The 15,657-nt window shown below is 46.1% G+C and overlaps 1 protein-coding gene across 2 annotated transcripts in view; it reads right to left on the bottom strand.

Annotated features, from left to right (window-relative positions):
* CLOCK (clock circadian regulator) overlaps nt 1-15,657 on the bottom strand; it is a 111,809-nt gene that overhangs the window by 70,138 nt on the left and 26,014 nt on the right. For both annotated transcript variants that reach the window (XM_066573356.1, XM_066573355.1), the window contains exon 2: nt 1,355-1,464. The gene's annotated coding sequence lies outside the window, so the exon portion shown is untranslated. The remainder of the gene's footprint in view (nt 1-1,354; nt 1,465-15,657) is intronic.

The raw sequence follows: 15,657 nt of genomic DNA on the forward strand, positions 1-15,657 counted from the left end.
TAGGCAATTATAAAAAGGGCAAAATAATTTCATTGTGCATTTTGACACAAATGTATTACAAATCTGCAGACGAGAAAGTCAGCGGCATGTCCTGGAATCTAAGCAGATCCGAAAACCCCAATCACATGTGCTGCAAGAAACTTGCACTGATATTCTGAACTCCGGCGATCAACAAAAGAATTCATAGGAGTAGCACAGATCCAGCTTCTTTAAGGAAAAAGAGGGGGGCTAAAATTAACAAGGCGCACAACATAAAACAGGCTCCCCGTCACCAGTTCTGTAATGCAGTCTCTGCAGGAAGCGGGTCATGGAACAGGAATTTGAAAATCAAGTCGCCATCACATTTTGAAGAGCTGGCATTGGAGAAGTTACATTCCAGGATAGTCGGTGCGCTCAGTGAAGATGATCCGGACCGGGGAGGGCAGTTTTGTGAGAGGTACTTGGTAAGATGTGATGCAGTTTCCAAGGAAGATTCTTGGGAGCGATGAGGCTACATTTAAATTACATTAAAGGACTCAATTAATCGTCATAATTGCACTTATTGAGAATCGGCATGTTATGGAGGATCATCATGTTATTGACCAGGAGTTACAGTGTGGCGCGGCTCATCGATGAAGGGAGTAATTGGACCGGTCTCTTGTGATGCTACTCTGGTGCCGTCTCCTTGGACTTGCTGCAGCAATCTGTCAGATCACTTATTGATGAGGACTTTGAGGATGAGGATCTATACTTACAACAAGATAGAGCCCCTTCCCCCACTACCATCATGGTGTAAGGGCCTACTTGGATGAGAATCAGCCAAACAGATGGCTTGGATGAAGAGGTTCAGTGGAACACTAAAACCTCCAATTCCCCCATTCACCGGACCTAACGCCACTAGACTTTTTTTTTTTTTAAATGGGGATACTAGAAAGAAAGTTTATGACAAAACGGCAGCAAAAGTCAAGAAACTGAGGTCAGCCAATAAACAAAAATGGGCATAAATACCAAATAAAACAATTGACATTGGTCAACAGTTGGAAAATAGACATTGAAAAAAAAAAATGAAAACAAATAGACAAAAAAAACTCCCAAAACATTTATGTATGAATGAACGAACTATAGGTTAATAAACACTGACTTTATCATCGAAGTGTGTATACATTTTATTTTGGGACATCCTGTATGTACATTCACCAACTCTATTGCCAAGTGAATGGAACTACAATCAGTGAGGTCTGTACTTGGGAAATGCAACACTCCTGAATAATAATGTGACCATTATTGGTACTTTCCCCTTTTGTTCTTATTACTTTACATATAAACGGTGGCTTTTTACTGCTAGCCTATTCCAACCTTCGGATTCTGTGGTTACCTTGCTATGTGCCGTCAGAATGAATGATCTCCTCTGCGGTGTAGGTGGTTAACAGGAAAGCGTGAAATCTTCAAGCATCACTCCGGTCTTCAGCATCTCAAGACTCAAAGCTGTGAAAAAAGGAATACAATTACATATCACCAGCACCATAAGCTTATAGCTCCACTTATAATATATGTACACATCTGGGGTATTACGGGGAGTGTCAGAGTATCTAAGCCTGTTGTGAGCAGCGGTGATTCTACGAGCCCCGCTGCCCCACATTTACTGAGATTGAGGGTTACGGACTGTAAGTTATTTTGCATTTAATAAATCACATAGAGTACGGGAAGAACATAAATTACAGCCTTCCTGCTCTGCACCACAATTTATTCTTGGGTCCAACATCAAATAATGCCTAGCGTGATGCAATAGAATTTTACAGGAAGCTTCGGTTCATCTCGGACCATATTCACCGGTATCACAAAGTGCAGCCTTCGTTCATTGGAAACCACCTACGGGGTATTCAATAGTGAGGGTGGTCTGGGATGGATCGCAACCTCCTGCGAAATTGTACCACATGACATTATGCTACCCATTTTGACATTTAGGTCACAAGGATAAATTTGCATCAGTTTCCGAGTGCCATGAATCGGTTCTAGATATAGTGGTGGATTTGACAATCCTAACTTGTGCCAAAGGTTTACCACTCTAATATAGGACTGACTACTTCTAAAATACTACTCCATGCATTCATGCTATTTAGATCATTGTAATATACCCTTCACCTACCACTTACCGCACTCGTTTTTTTTTGTTTTTAATTCCCCACTCTGCCTCTTAGCGCCATTGCGGATTAAACACCGCACGTATGATGTATGTACAGTGTCTTATACGCACCCATAGAGAATACGCACCTATACGCGCATAGCACGCGGTAAGATAGGACACGCTACCTTTTTTTTTACGTGCATATCCTACGCAACGAAAAACGCTAGAGAATGGGACACATTCTACGCAATGAACACTAAAAAATGGGACGGATGAAAATCGATGTATTTGAATTGCTGCAATGTACCAAGTATACATTCGTGTGAATGACTCCTAAGGCCGGCTTCCCACGGTCGTGACGGGCTCCGCCGCGGAATTCCGTGGCATAGCCCGTCACGGCGCCCCCGAGAGACCCCAATACTTACCTCCGGATCCGGCGTCCTCCGTCCCGCATGACGCTTCAGCGCGCATGCGCAATAGAGCGTGTGACGCGCCGCCCGCGGGTGGCGGTGAAGCGGTTTCACGCTATCTTCCACTGTGCTACAGCGGAAGATAGCGTGACGGACGGCTTCCATTGACTGCAATGGAAGCCGTTCGCGCGCACACCTGCGGCAAATAGAGCATGCCGCGGGTGAGGTCGGGTGATTTCACGGTGCGGAATTCCGCGGTGGAATTCCGCACCGTGAGCATTTAGCTATTAGGTTCAATAGAACCTAATAGCTGCAGGCAACGCGGCGGATTTTCGCCGCGTATTACGTGGCGGAAATCCATCCGTGGGAAGGAGCCCTAAGGCTTGAACACAGGCACAAGTATCCAAAACCTTGGTAGGTAATCAATATTTCCAATGAGAGTTAGGTTGCTCTCACACAGCACACTTTTTACAGCATTCAGCGTGCTTTAAAAGGGTGCGTTAAAAAGAACACGTGCAGTTTTCGAACACATCAGACAACGCCTCAGCAGTGACGTCACTTCTTAATGCGGAAACTCACAGAAAAGTGATTTTGCGTGTAGAAGTTTGACAGGCCCCATTATAGTCAATGGGAATATGTCTGGTGCCACTTAATGTATGGATCTGTCATCCACCCATGTCTCAGCAGGAACACGGAACAGCAAACGCTGGAGCGAACCTAGCCTAAAGCCGGCTTCACACAACCAGGTCCTACTGCGAAAACCTAGGTTGGCGTCCGCAACAAATCGCACGCATTGAAAAAAAGATAGGTACTTTTGCCTTTTCCTTCACACTCGCGGATATGAATTGCGTATTCCGTGAGCAGAGGGAAAAAAAAACAAAAATCGCAGCATGCTCTATTTTGCTGTGGACGGACTCTATTGAAATTAATGAAGGCCGTCTGACTTGCAGCCCTTATGTAGTTGACATTGTGTTTGGGCTGTGGGTACCTTCATCATCGTTTAGTGATGGCACGGGGAATACAAATATTGGGGGAAAAATCTGTAGTTTGTATGACTGACGGCGAGCGTCCATGGTCATCCGCATTACTGATAATGCAGGTACGCGGGGTCGCCAGCTCGCCCGTGTGCAGCCGGCCTAAGGCTCTGTTCTTCTGAATGGGGTCATACACATGAGCGATGTTTCGCGCACTCCGAAGTGATGCTATGGGGGAAACACATTGTGGCGCGTTCTGTCTTCCTGCATGATCTGGAATCGCAGCCCCTATGGTCTCAATCCACAATTACTATTCGGTCGTGTGAGACCGGCCTAAGGTAGATCGCTATTTTTATATCATGTGACGGGGGACCGCTCATCCGGTCACTGCTCCAGGCTCTTGGTGACCTTTGGTAGGCAGGAGCAAGGAGATTTTAAGTTTCCTGTGCTCCCTGGCTCCTGTGCATGTGTCCGGCATTTTGCTGGCAGGCGCATGCGCAGAAGCTGGGAATGGTCCATGGAGGAGTACTGCATAGGGGTTTAAATGCGGAGGCATGAAACTTCAACTTTTTTTTCTTCTTTTTAACTTTTATGTGATCACTATTATCCATTGGGTAACAAGGATCACATGACCAGGAACTGCATACCGCGCCCCCCCCCTCCCCCATGACACCTCCAGGTTCTCAGCTCCCCATGACAGCTTTAGGTTGTCAGCTACCTCCAGGAACAGACAGCATGTAGCTGTCACATCCACAGCCCACGTGGCTTTAATCCCCAATTTTTACATCCCTGGGGATTAAATCCTGCTAAAGCAGAACGTAAAAAGGCAATGTGGTGGTCACTAAGGGGTTAAGACCAAGAACTTACAGAAAGTGCGGACCTCACAGCTACAGGCACACGCACATCGGCCCCCACCTCACAGGCACACGCACATCGGCCCCCACCTCGCAGATAGAGGCACACGCACATCGGCCCCCACCTCACAGGCACACGCACATCGGCCCCCACCTCGCAGATAGAGGCACACGCACATCGGCCCCCACCTCGCAGATAGAGGCACACGCACATCGGCCCCCACCTCGCAGATAGAGGCACACGCACATCGGCCCCCACCTCGCAGATAGAGGCACACGCACATCGGCCCCCACCCCACAGATACAGGCACACGCACATCGGCCCCCACCTCACAGATACAGGCACACGCACATCGGCCCCCACCTCATAGATAGAGGCACACGCACATCGGCCCCCACCTCATAGATACAGGCACATGCCCATCGGCCCCCACCTCACAGATAGAGGCACACGCACATCGGCCCCCACCTCAGATACAGGCACATGCCCATCGGCCCCCACTCACAGATGGTGATGTGAGAATATCACAACACCGCCGCCACCACCACCGTGCCGAGTAAACAGACCCGAAGGGATTTATCTAGCACACGCTGGAGGAGGCGGTGCGGCAAGTCAATGAACTCACTTATTCTCTATTGTCCTAGTAACCTGCTGGCCCAGTTACCTACTTTCCTCTACAAACGCTTACTTCACATCGCCGTATGTTTGTATCTACGTACAGCAGCAAGGAGAAAATGCTTAACCAGTTCAGGACCAGGGCACTGTCCCCCTAATGACCGGGTATAGGTCTGCTTATTAAAACAATTTTTGCGGCTTTTTTCCATAATATGTAATTCAGTCACATAATGTAGCCAATCTCTCCCAGTTTATACTGCTCACTGTCAACATATCCATTACCTGCCAGGAGTTGTTGGGATCAAATGAAGCTTTCCATTTGTGATTGTAACAATGATATAAGTGATTATAATATAAGAGCAAAAGGAGAATTCATTGCAGAAAACTGACCTCTTGTATGGAGGCTCTAGGACCCTGTTGTACCGCCTGTAGCTTGGATACAAGATGTGATACGGGCGGGCATGGAGGCTCTAGTACCCTGTTGTACCGCCTGTAGCTTGGATACAAGATGTGATACGGGCGGGCATGGAGGCTCTAGTACCCTGTTGTACCAGCTCTAGCTTGGATACAAGATGTGATACGGGTGGCCATGGAGGCTCTAGTACCCTGTTATACTGCCTCTAGCTTGGATACAAGATGTGATACGGGCGGGCATGGAGGCTCTAGTACCCTGTTGTACCGCCTGTAGCTTGGATACAAGATGTGATACGGGTGGGCATGGAGGCTCTAGCACCCTGTTGTACCACCTCTAGCTTAGATACAAGATGTGATACGGGCGGGCATGGAGGCTCTAGTACCCTGTTGTACCACCTCTAGCTTAGATATAAGACGTGATACAGGCGGGCATGGAGGATCTAGTACCTTGTTGTGCTACCTGTAGCTTGGATACAAGATGTGATACGGGCGGGCATGGAGGCTCTAGTACCCTGTTGTACCGCCTCTAGCTTGGATACAAGATGTGATACGGGCGGGCATGGAGGATCTAGTACCCTGTTGTACCGCCTCTAGCTTGGATACAAGATGTGAAACAGTCGGACATAGAAGCTCTAGTACCCTGTTGCACCGCCTCTAGCTTGGATAAAAGATATGATGCAGGCATGGAGGCTCTAGTACCCTGTTGGGGCGCTTCCAGTTTGGGCAAGGCAGAGACAACATCATAAACCCAGCAGATGCCCTGATCTCATAGCCAGTCCCGTGATGCTGCTGGAGGAATTTCGGACTATTGCTGATGTCCTGTTCATTGTCAAGAATGCACTAAGAATTCTCTACACTTACGCAGTTTCTCCTTCCCATCGCTTTTGTTGCACATTTACAACCTAGTATCCACTGCTATTAGGAGCGTGGGAAACTGCCAGTGGAAGTGCAACTAACGAGCACGCGGTGGTGTCACCAGGACCTTCGGATGAGCAATACATTTCTAAAGCTATTTGAGAGCCTTATTGCAGCATTTACAATAGGGAGAGACCCCCATCAGCCAGTATGGAGGATTACTGAAGCGGTTTTCATCATATTTTATAACAGAAATGACTCACACCGTTGCATTTTATATCACATGAAAAGGATTATCCAACACATCCAAAAACATCCCATATCCTCAGGAGACCCGCTCCAGCACCGATATTTACTCAGTTTAAAAGGATCTGAAACCCAAAATACAGATTTTCTGTAAGCCCATTGGGGAACAGTTAAATGGGTCATGCCAAGATCACAACCCCTGTCCATAAGCCCTATTAGGGTGTATGAACACGGGGAGGGAACTTTTCAAAAGTTCAGTTGGTTTGCTGAATTCCAAAGGAAAAAGCTTAGTTTAAATTACTTTGAACCAAAATACCCCCCTAAAGTCAGTCTAAAACAGGCAGATTTGTATCGCGGATTTCAGTCGCCGTTCGCGCAGATGATCTGCGATAACATGCAGGCATTGACAGGCATGCATTCTCATTCACCCTCGGATACGAATTGCATATTTCGCCAGCAGAAGAATCGCTGCAATCTATTTTGCAGTGGAATCCGCGCGGACAGCCTAACTTGATGTCAATGGAAGACATCCAAACCATAGCCAATACGCAATTATAACATTGTGACAGTGCGGGAAGTAGGAAAAAAATAAAAATAAAGAAAACCCTTTACTGCACATGACCGCCTGCGTGCCTCCATGGTGATCCGCAGTACAGTTATATGAGGTACGCAGGGTCACCCGCCAGGTTCATAACCAGAATCTGCTGCAGGCCTCCTATGTGCTGAATGCAACCCGCTCATGTAAGCCCGGCCTAAAACTAATTTTTAACAGTTAGGCCGGCTTCACACAGGTGTCAAAATCACGCAAAATCTGTGCATTGCAAGACGCACAAATATGAACCCCATTCTTTTAAATAGGGTCATGCACATGAGCGATGTGTTCCTGCATGGCATCGCGAAGCGATGAAACAAATCACAGCATGTTCTAAATTGTGCGTGCTCTCACATCACAGTGCCCATTGATTTCAATAGGGCCGGCGACCGCCATGCCAACCCCATGGAAAGCAAGTGGCAAAAACTCTGCGATCCTCTGCCGCAGCTGACAGCCACAGCGGAGGACTGCTTCTTCTCTGAAGTGATGGGAGCCTGTTTTGGCATGAAAACGCCTTGCGTCTATGAGGAATTCACATGGTGGGGGCGGGATTCATGGCCGTATATAGCGCTCGCCAGTGTAAAGTTAGCTATAAAACACCACCCCCTTCTCTGTTAACATTGCTGCCTTTCAACACTGGGGTCCTAGGTTCAAATCCCACCAAGGACAACACCTACATGGAGTTTGTAGGTTTTCCCTGTGCTTGTGTGGATTTCTTCTTCTTCATAACACCCATCAATGTTATTTAGATAGCGCACACATTTATTGAGTAGCAGGAGGGGGAGAAAAATACATTTTAGTGGGATCACCCGAGGTTCGAGTTTGTGCCAGACCAAACTTTTAGCAAAGTTTGACCGAAACAGGGTTCAACTTTTTACTACGCTCAACACTAATGTACATCATAGAGCAGGGTCAGATCCCTGGGGTGTCGGGAGAGGGATCCAGGGCAAACACTCATTCTGAAAGGGATTGTGTCTGATGGTACAACACCTTTAATCATACCAACCATGAAATTCCTCTATTTCACATTTGTCTGCAGGTCCGAGAGCTTACAGAAGTATCTAAGTTAGAGGTTATCGAGACGTACTGGACTGATGAAGGAGAACAGGACTTAGAACTTGCGTACAGTACACACACACACTCAAAAACACTAAAGGAGTCCTTTTTGTGGAAATTCTCCCAAGTTTTGTGGCATTAACAGACTTGTGATAGTTGTGTGAGGTCACATGGGCTAAACAGCATCATGCATCACGTGTCCAATAGAGGGCATAGAAAAGATTCCAGTCTTGTTGAACATGCAGGTCAATGAGTTCACATAGTTTGTCCAAGGACAAGGCCGAAGGTCATGTTCAACATTAACCCTTTCCAATCCACTGTTTGACGTCTGAAGACATTATGATTTAAGGCTGTACAGCTCCGATGTTGGAAGACGTCCATCGGGGTTCTCTTACTGTATATTGCCAGCCTCTCTGCTGTCGGAGCCTATCCAATGCGTCACCTCATGCAGTACTGGCTTTAGCCAGCAGATAGCGCCGTTGTATAACGGCAGAAAAAGAGTAAGCCCCCTAGGAAAACCAGGATACAAATTGGATTGGAAAGGGTTAAAGAGGAAGTAACTTGCCGAGTACCAGTGGTGTCTCAAATACAAGTACGGGCAGGTAAAGCCCTCCTGAGAGCGCGCTGTAAGCAGCCTTGTGTCTCCTGGTGGAGGAACGGCTGGTAACATCTACAAAGAAAAGATGCTTTTTTTTGGTGGCCCCACAACAGCGGTACTATATATAACCAGAAAATATGATAGCTTTTACACCGGTCTCACACAGACATGTTGAATTCTGGCTCGGACCATGGCTGACGACCCCACGCACCTTTACTGTGGATGACCGCGGATGCTCGCTGTCGGTCGTGCGCAGTAGAGATGGTTTTTTTTAACCTATTTGTCTTTCCTACGCTGTTGCTAGGCGATGACGCGGGTACCCGCGGCCTATCCGCAATGTTAATTGTGGATGGACTGTGGATCAGACCGCGTCCACTGACTTCAATGGATGCCACCTGTGGTCCGTAAGGAACCCCCTTATTGAGGAACGTGTCAATAGAAGTAATGATTTCAGGGGAAATTCATGCCAAAAAATATAGAGGCTCTTCTGTATAAAATCAGAGGCGCACAGAAGTGCAGTACTACCGCATGGTTTCATGCATGAACGGACAGCGCCATTTACTGGAACGGTGATGAGCAGGAACACCAGACACAACTGACGGACAAGAATGGCGTTTGTAGAAGGAAGAAAAAAAGTCCTGTTTTTCTAATCCAGGACAACCTCTAAATTTGGAGAAAGATTTAAAAAAAAAAAAAAAAAAAACACCACAATTTAAGTTAGCTGCAACTTTGGTTAAATCGGTTTTTGCAGTCACACATTCTCCAACTTCGTGCATTCCTTGGAAAATGTAGCCAACACCTGATCATAAGGATATGTTGCCATGAGACCGATTTGCTGCAGATTTTTCATGCTCAATGGCTGTGAGCATAAGGTGCATGTTATTTTTTTCTTTCGTGCGCGCTAAAAGTACAGTAAAAACCACCCCTGCACACAAACACGCAATGCCCCTTCTGCAAAAACGCTCACATGAATCTGGGCCAAGTGCAGAATTGCAGGGATCTGTGGGGAGAACCCGCCGCTAACGTTACATGCTGTGGATTCAAAATACACCCGCGTCGATTCAGCTGTGGATTTAACACCATGGAGATAGTTGTTAAGATTTGCTAGAATTTCAGCCACATGGCTTGTATGGTAAATGCTGCAGAATGTCTTGTAGAAACTCCACTTGGATGATCTGCCTTATTTCTACCCCCTGGGAACAGAACTTTAGGAATATTCACATGCGGCAGATTTGTCGCAGAAAGTTCTGCAGCAGACAGTTACTTCCGTCCATCTGAACAGGACTGTTTAAGGAGCAAGCGTATGGATTTCTGCAAATCCCATTTACTTAAGTGGGTCAGCTGCAGGAATTTCTACAACAAACCTGCCAAGTATGGACATAATCTAATACAACCCTGTTGTGCAACACCGACCTGGTTGTCTAACTCCGCACATATCATCTCCTTAAAGGGGTTTTACCAGAACAAACAGTTATTCCCTATGCAAAGGAGAGGGGATAACTTGCGTGATCGGTACCAATCTCACCGCTGGGACCCCTGCTGATCTGGAGAACCGGACTCCCGTATCCCATTCTCCTGTCACTGCGGAGGTTGCATCTTTCCCAGCAGGGATGTCACTCAGAACGGAGCACTGGCGAGCATGTTCAGTCAGCACTCCATTAATTTCAAAAGGACTGTCAGAATACCCAAACAGTGCTCCCCCCCCCATTTAGAAATTTTTGAAAAATTTTTCAGTACATTACATGGTACAATATTACTTTTACAGCAATAAAAAAAAAAAACACAAGCCTTCAGACAGCTATATTGACGAAAAATGTATGATTTTTTTTTTAAGTGGGGAGGAGAACTGTGGTGGTGGTGGTGGGGGGGCGATACTATAAACAAGGTCTTGCAGGTGCAGTATTTGCTGGTTGTGGGCGAGCGACTTCTCCTTTGCTCTGTTGTAAAACTGGTTGGGATTAAGGTGCATTTACACGGGACGAATGCCCAACACTCGTCCCTGTGTGTCAGCGCTATGAAGCTGTTGCATGGAAGCTAGTATCGCTGGCTTGCTCACAGAGCGGCCAGCAGGGGGCAGGGAGGCTGCAGGAGATTTCACTCCTTGCTCTCCCTGGCCCCTCTACATTGACTTAACATAGCGGCCGTTCAGTACTGAACAGCTGCTGTTTACACTGAGCGATGAGCTCATCGCCCATCATTTATGCTGATTAGTCTTCCTGCACCTTTTCACCCCCAGTTTACGTTTGTAGAACAATGTTCTTTTCCCAAGATAAAAAGACGACCAATGCAATTTGGGTTAGAATACGTAGCCTTAACAAAAATGGAGGCCGGAACCCCCGTCACTATAGTCAACGTCTCCCAATGTTATTTGAGTGAACGTTTTCTAGACTCCTAAATAGACAAAAGGGTGTGTAATTTAATTTGATTAAAAAGGACTTATCCTGTCCAGAACATTCGGTACAAATTCATTCTTGCAATGGAAAAAAAAAGGGTAAGATAAACAATAGCGTTTATAGTGATGTACGGGAAAGTGAGAGAAGCAGCCGCCTGCGCATGGACAGCGTGGCCATATTGATTGCATGTATTAGGCAGGGGGATCAGCTCTAGTATTACATCTCTTTCTAAGGCAAGCTTCTATTGAAAGAGAAGAGAATTGAACCAATTTGTGTCTGGAGTGTGCCATCTCACGAAGTAGGTGGGCAAAGCGCTCTCCCTAGCAACTACTGCTAAAATTAACCTGCAAAGCTCTGATGCAAAGAGGAGAAGAAAACAAAAAAGAAGAAACAAAACACTCGTCTCCTCGCCACACGCTGCACACCAGAACAAGCCGAGGAAAAAAGAGACTTTACAGGCTCAAGTTTAACTGCAAACAACCTCAAAATAATACAAAAACACTCGAGGATAATCATATTCTGCTGCTTACAGAAAACATGGCGGCATCTTGTTCACAATCGTTGGGCAGCCCATAAGATGTGCAGAGTGATCCCATGGGGACGTTCCTATAATAAACTAAATACAGTTCTACCTCGGGTTACGAGTGCCCTGGCTTGCAAGTTATTTGATTTGCAAGTAGGCCTTTCCCCGAATTTGTGCTCTGATTTACAAGCAAAAATTCGGGGTACGAGCCTGCTTGCAAGTCAAAAAACTCGCAAGCGCAGGCTCAGGGGAAAAGTCCATACTCACCTGTCGTCGGCATGTCGTCCTCCCGATGGTCTGTGGCGCTGCTGCAGGCTGTCGCTCCCTCCTCCACACCGACAGAGCATTGCTTTCTGAATGCGGGGTTTGAATACCCTGCCTCCAGCAAGCTAATGCTCTGATTGGTTAACTCAGCGCGGCGTCAGCAAATGAAAGCTACTGCTGGGTTAACCAATCACAGCCATTCCATTGCTTTGTCTCCCCTCTGATGTCCGCTTTACAGACTGCCGCAGCCGGTTTACGGTATATCGCAGGTGCTGCAGCCAATGACGGAGCTTAGCGCTTGATCACAGAGTTGTGTTATTGGCTGCAGTGCCTGTGAAGTCCTGTAAACCAGGCAGCCTGTAAGTAAACTCAGTTGGGGGAAGACCAAGCAACGGCGTGGGACATAGTGGGAGCATTAAGAGGGGAGTATAGGTTTATTGCTTATTAAACAGCAAGTGAACGGATTTTTTACTGAAAAAATATATATATATCCTGGTTGATAGCAGATCTATGGCATGGGATTAAAGCCTCTACTCCTGCAATTCAGCAGGAGCAGGTTGGGTCCTCCGCTGTTAGTCACAGCTGAGAACCCAAAGGAGATGGGAGAAGTGGTTTTTACCCACTTCTGCCTTCTCTTTTCTCAATGAGAGCTATATACTAAGAAGTGAAATTGTTTCTTCCACTACGCGACCCAGCGATCACATTACTGCCGGGTTCCCCCGGTACAGCAAAGCTGCAGGATCCTAGAAGACCCTGATCAGCTCTGACAATGACTCATGTTACTACAGGGGGATGTTTTCCTCTGCAACTTAGGCTCCAATGGATGCCCCAGCCACAGTGGAAAAGTGTCAAATAAAAAAAAGGACAATGTGAATGACCCCCAGAAGTCTTATATGACATCATGGGGGTCATAGATAGTAGGGAAAAAAAAGAAAGAAAAATAAGTAAAAAAGACGCCAAACAAAACTGTCGCTGTATGCACCCTGTAATCCAAAATCATAGACTTAGACTGGTAGAGTTGAAAGGGACCTCCAGGGTCATCGGGCCAAATTTTGGAAATCTGACATGTGTCACTTTAACATAACATAACTCCGTAAAGGTTTTGCATATCCAAGTGATTCTGACATTGTTTTTTCACCACATATTGTACTTCACTTAGGTGCTAAAAATAGACCGATAGAATCTGTGTACATTTAATAAAAGCGCCAAAATTTGGAAATTTTGGGGGGGAAAAAAGTCATTTTTTCACATTTTCAGTTGCAGTGTAAAATATGTGCAAACCTACTGTACAAATTTTGGATGATATATATATTTCCATACGTTTACTTTATTATGGAAGCACCATAGGAAAACTTTAGTTTTAACATTTATTTTTAAAATTTTGAGGAACATTTTGTTAGTGCAATTTAGAGCAAAAATAAAATGTCATATTTTTGCAAACATGTCATTTTAAAAGAGTTTTTTCCCAATAGTGCACATGTAAATGAGGATTTGCACCCCAAAATGGATACCCCGTGTTTGTCCTGTGACGGAAACAATCCCATTGTGTCCCTAATCTTATGTCTGTATGCACAATGGGGCCCAAAACTAAAAGGAGCAGCTGGAACAGAAAGCTTCCGTAACAGAAATTTAGCTTTAAGGTGATTTAGGCCCCATTGCCCACTTTTAGAGCCCTTGAGCGGCCAAAGCTATATAGAACCCCCACAAATGACCCCATTTTGAAAACTATACCCCTTAACGAATTCATCTAGGGGTGTACTGTGTATTTTTACACCACATTTTTTGAATGAATCTAAGCAAAGCAATTTTTTTAATTTTTTTGGCAATTGTCATTTTATACACAGTTTTGTTTGTATAGCACATACATGAATGAAGACTTGCACCTCAAGATGGAGACCCCTGTTTGTTCCGTGTTCAGAACCATACCCATTGTAGCCCCAATCTACTTACAGGACACATGGCTAGGACTGCAACAGAGGGAACACCTGAATAAGACCTCTTTGACACAGGCTACAAAATCTCACTACTGCGGACGCCCAAAGGGAGTAGTTTCATTTCAACTTACGGATCGGAACCATGGAGGGAAGATGATACTAACTTTTTAAAAACTTTTATGCGATCGCCGTTATCCATTGAATAACAGCGATCGCCTGGCCAGGGATTACGGCTCCTGATGATAACCAGAGTGTTTTTACTGCCCTGTAGATTAAAGTCTAGACACCCAGGACGTAAAAACACCAAGTGGTTAACGGTATTTAGAAGGGGTTTACCAAGACATTTAAAAACTGTTTTAAAAGGGGTTGTCCAGTTACAAAAAGACTTTAGATCCAAAAGGATTTAAAATCAATAACACTAACAATACTAAGGGCTCCTGTCCACGGACGAATTTTCACTGCGCTCCCCGTGGCGATAATCTGGCCGCGGGGAACGCAGTGAACGCTTTCCATAGCTAGTTTTATGGAAAGTGCAGACCCCCTCTTCACAAGTGTCGAATCACTGCGATTCTCCACGTTGAGCCTATCTGTCAGACAGTCTAACCGTGGAGATTTGTCTGCCGGCTCCTGCTCCCACGGCGGAGATTCGCTGCGGGATTTCGCAACGCCCGCTGAAAGTTTGCATAGGAGTGCATTACAATACGCACTCCTATGCAGACGGCCTCGGTTTGGCCGCGCGAAATCTCGCGCGGCAAACAAACCGCGGCATGTCCTATTTTTGTGCGGGGCTGGTGATCCAGCGCTGCAGCTGAGCAATCTCCCTGGTCTGTGTTAACAGCAAAAGTCAGGGATCAACACTTTGGGGGGGGGGGGGGGGGGGAGGAAATCGGCGGGGCTTGTTGGGACGGGCATGGCCACAATGGACCAAATAATTTATGAATAACGTTACACTAGAAACTGGCAAAAAGTACGATGAAAACGTATGCCTGGTTGGGCCAAGGCGTGCATTCCTGTAGGCACATGGAGCTGCTGGGGAAACTGTACTAAGCCTGGCGTCAGAAATAACGGGCCAGAAGTGCTGAAACCCTCCTTCCTATTATTCGACATGTACCGACACAGAACAGGAGGATCACGGGGCTGTGGCACTGGATTGCCGGGGATGAGTACGAACAACATGAGAAAGGCCAACATGGCCGAAACGTCGCCTTTTTGTATGAGATGGAGGACTAAAAACCTTTTTTGTGGATTAGCACCTCTGACGCTGCCGCAGTCTTTCTTTGCATTGGACAAGTACAGTTTGTCTGGTTTTAACTTTAAAAAGTGAGTTTGTAACCAGACAACCCTATTAAGGGCAGGAATGGCATGAAAAAAGTAAACTATCCAGTATTCACCCACTGAAAAAGTTCACTAAGGCAGCTGCTTTGGTCCTATGGCGGACATGTACCGCTCATCATTCAGCTGACGGCTGCAGCCAATCACGTGGCGTAAATAGCAAAATCACAGCAGAAGCAATAGTTAATAAGGGGCTTTTTCTTCCCCATTCCTGCGTCTCTGATCAGAGAGCGATGCATACAACCGAAGTAGTAAGGCAAACTTACCCTATGCTGATTGAGGAGATCACAATTGGGACAAAACCCAGCACCGCTCTGTCGCCAGTCATACGGTCGTACGCAGAGCGGGTCTCTCTGCGTGGTATTTTCTGGAGAGGTTGCAATAAAAGCAATGTAAAAAAAAGGACAAAAACATAGCCGACGCTACAGCACTGCGGAAAACCATGACTATATTACTATTCTTCACACATTAAAAGTACAATAGTTCTAAAAA

Source organism: Eleutherodactylus coqui, chromosome 7 (genome assembly GCF_035609145.1).
Source record: "Eleutherodactylus coqui strain aEleCoq1 chromosome 7, aEleCoq1.hap1, whole genome shotgun sequence".
NCBI classification, from domain to species: Eukaryota; Metazoa; Chordata; class Amphibia; order Anura; family Eleutherodactylidae; genus Eleutherodactylus; species Eleutherodactylus coqui.